The sequence below is a fragment of the Hibiscus syriacus genome, unplaced genomic scaffold, assembly GCF_006381635.1.
Source record: "Hibiscus syriacus cultivar Baekdansim isolate YM2019G1 unplaced genomic scaffold, ASM638163v2 tig00116962_pilon, whole genome shotgun sequence".
Taxonomy (NCBI): Eukaryota; Viridiplantae; Streptophyta; class Magnoliopsida; order Malvales; family Malvaceae; genus Hibiscus; species Hibiscus syriacus.
Genome location: NW_024063488.1, coordinates 2,741,400 through 2,745,090, shown reverse-complemented (window position 1 = coordinate 2,745,090; position 3,691 = coordinate 2,741,400). Strand labels below are relative to the sequence as shown.

The following is a 3,691-nucleotide window of genomic DNA, read 5'->3' as shown; positions in this document are numbered from 1 at the left end:
TAATTTTTTAAAAAAATTATATAAATATTATGAATTTAATTTTTTTTAAAGAAAATATATAAAAAAAATTCAACTTATAATATTATACAAATATATAATAAGGACAATTTGGTCAAATATATATTCCAATAATCTTTTATTCTTTTAACCAAACACGGTAATCTTACATTCTTGCTAAGCCAACCAAACACAAAATACAACATTCCCAGTAATCTTATTCCCTGGTAATCTTACATTCCGTGAACCAAATGCACCCTCACTGCATCACGCCTACAAAAATTCGAGCACATCAAAAAATAATTATTTTTCGTTGTTTACTCCTGTATACCAGCATCACGGTCACTCACAGGATGATCTGAAACTGTTCTTTCTGATGATACTTCCTCTAGATTAGGTTGTTCAGGCCGAGAATGATCAGACTGAGTCTTGCTAGAATCCATCAGGCTCATCTTGTCTCTCCTCTGGCTCTGGAGATTGATCCTGGACACCAATGGGTTGGCTCAGCTTAGCCTTCACTTTGTCAGATACACCTTGTGAATCTGGATATCCAGCTTCAGTAACAGGCTTAGGCAATGAAAGTTTGCCATCATGAAAGCTAGAACTCGTAATGCCAGAAGTTAATGACAAGTGCAGCCCTGGAGCAATACAAGATGCTACCAGCTGAAGCACTTCAGGGGAAGGGGATAATCCCATGTTTTCTTTGGTGGAATTAGATACGCCGATGAAGATGATGGATTCATCATGCTTAAGTTAAGAGGAGGCCTGCTGAAATCAGATTCAATAAAAGGAGGCCCTGCAGTTACAGTTATTGATTGTGGAAGCAAATGCAATGGTGGTGCCAATGGAATGGAGCATGGCGGAGAGAGCCTACTACTTCCAGCTGCATCCGGTAGGACCTGCCTAAAAGTGTGCCATTTCTTTTTCTTCTTTAGACTGTCTCGGATCCTTTGGTTGAAGAGGAGGGGGGTCAGGTACCACAAATGGGGGAATGGTTGGCTTATATTCTCCATACAGCACACGAACTGACTCAGCTATTGATGAGACAGTAGGTGGTAGATCGGGATCTGGAGATTTGGCAGGAACGCTAACAGCTTCATGAAGCCAGTGAGGTAACTTGTTCTTGGAAGAACAGTTTCCAACTACCTTTCCCTTTGAATAGGAAAGATTCAGCCCTTTATTTGGATCAGGGAGAAACCCAGAACTAGCAGATTCACCGCTTCCACCATTATTGTGGGAATCGTGTAACAAATTTAGTGATCTATCAAGAACAGTAGGCAATTTCCCATACTTCATTGTACCATAGTCTTCTTCCTTTCTCTGTAAATCAAAGCTACTGGTACAATTCAAACTTGAAGCCAAGTTGCTGGCTCCAAAAGAGTTGAGAAAAAAATGTTCCTCACTAGATAAATTTGCAAACGGTCCTGGCCTATCAGAGGGCCAAGCAACTGAATCTCCAGAAAAGTTTGCACGGGATTTGTCAGAATTCCATGTTGGAATAGGAGGAAAATTATCATTTTGCAAACCAAGCTGATCTGATAGCTCAAAGTGAGGCAGGCCGGAAGCTAGATCATTGAAACCCAGTTTCATGTCAGTCAGATGCGCTTGAAATTTTGACAGTGCAACAAACCTACTACCCTGCAATGCCCGTGTCATCATTCCCTCAGGAATGCTCGGAAACAAGGAAGAAGGTTTGGTAGCTTTTGTTAGTTTGGGGAATTTTGGAACTGGAAAAGCCAGCCCATCCAAAATTTTGAGTTGTTCCTCCTCCCACCTTGTTGCCAAATCTTCTGAAGTTTTGTACTTTGAAAATTTTAGCCTGGGGTCTCTAAGCATGGCATCCCAACTACCTCGTCCCTGTCTACGAACACCAATCCAGAGAAAATCAAGTTCATCCTCTGACCAGCCCTCTACTTTCAATTTCTTTTTATACAAGTTCCCGGACCCAGATCCAGTTCTCGTCATGATATTTTCAAGCACCCTCTTATGGTTTTCAGGAAAAGAAGAAATGGATGGCAACTGACCCAATCCCAATGTTTGAGGCATGTCCCTCTCTTGTTGATTATACCTGGGCACATCTTGTGGAGGAAATTTCAAATTGGGTAGCAATGGCATTGTTGGAAGGTCTTGCACTGATTCATTCACAACATCAAGCCTACTCCCTAAAGATAAGCTAGGTAATAGGTCATGATTTGACGTCATGCTTTTGGTAGGAAGGGAGAACCGGGAAAGCAATTTCTCATCAAAAGGTATATTAGGCAGCAACATCTTTTACTGAAAATCAGAAGAACTAGCACCAGAACTTTCTAACCGAGCAAAAACTTTTCCTTGTGAAGCAGCGGGAGGATACTGCAAGGAAACAAGTCCTGTTATTATATATTAACATGGACTGGAAGGTTTTGTATTTGAAAACAAAAGAAAACAAAATGCTGAGAAAGTGAGTTACCGGATTAAACGGGAGCCAACTATCTTGGCTTCCAACTGTAAGACGCTGTAAAACTTCTGGTGATGCATTTTGCAATTTAAATTTGTCCAATGTAGTCTCTTGACCTTTTGCTTCTTTCTCAGTTGAAGGTCCAGTAATTGGAGCTAAACTGAATGGAAACTCCGGTCCAGTTTCTGTCCTGCTCTGTGGACCGTTTGATCTTGAGAAACTTTTATGAAACGAGTCTAGCTGACTAGCATTGGGGGCACAAAGCCCAAGAACTGGCAACAAGTTATTTGTTCGTAGAGAGTTGCTATAATCCTTGATTATTGTTAATTGGAAGGATTTCTTCGGGAGAAGACCGATGAAGAAGATTAACAGAAAGATCCAATTGTCCGCTTCTTTTATGTTTAGACAACCTCCTCTTTGGTTCATCTTATGATTGACCAAGTTTGTCATCCTCCAAGTCAATTACCGAACACCTCTCTTTATCTGGTTGTTGGTCTACTTTAGTAGCATGATGGCCATCTCTTTCATTCTCCGAATGACATTGAGCTACCAACTCAAGTCCAGGAAATCCCTCACTGAGACGAGCTTCTTCAATTGCATTTCTCCTAGCAAGCCGTTCTTTTTTGTCGAGCACGGAGTTTAGTACTGTCAAAAAGGATTATAGAGTAAATTAATGCACCAATGATATTGAAAATTTAAGAATCTGTCCTAATAATTTACTTGATAAAACCAAATGGTATTTGTGAAAGTAAAAGATTGAGTGGAAATGACTGCAAAATTATTCAAAGAGTTCATGTAATTGGAGCAACTAGTGTACTTTTCTACTAAAGGACAACAGTTTAACTCCAACATATCAAACGGATTCACTTACCCCATTTAACAATATGTCAGCTAACATGCATTCAAATTATTGCTAGTGAAGTCATTTTGAAAATACCACTTTACTGGCATCTCAACAGAAAATTCAGCAAGTGCAATTCTCAGAAAGAATCAGAACTTACTACTTTGCTTTAAGGGCCCGTCCTGCTGGTGTATAATCCCGCTCTGGCTCTGCATCTGGTTCCTTTTCTTCTTCACCACCATTCTGCTTTTCAACAGAAGAACAAGGTGCAAACGCCATGAATAGTACAAGAACTAATCTTGGCTACGTTCAAGTTACAGGTTATTAAGCAAGCACGTGAACGTGGAATAATGCAAGGGTCTCCGCATATTTTGAAAAGTTCTACATATCAAGAATAAAAGAGAGCCAGTTTTACATGC

The 3,691-nt window shown here is 40.1% G+C and overlaps 1 pseudogene; it reads right to left on the bottom strand.

Moving 5' to 3' along the window:
* Positions 1 to 256: 256 nt before the first annotated feature.
* LOC120190599 lies at positions 257 to 2,622 on the bottom strand (annotated as a pseudogene).
* Positions 2,623 to 3,691: the final 1,069 nt, after the last annotated feature.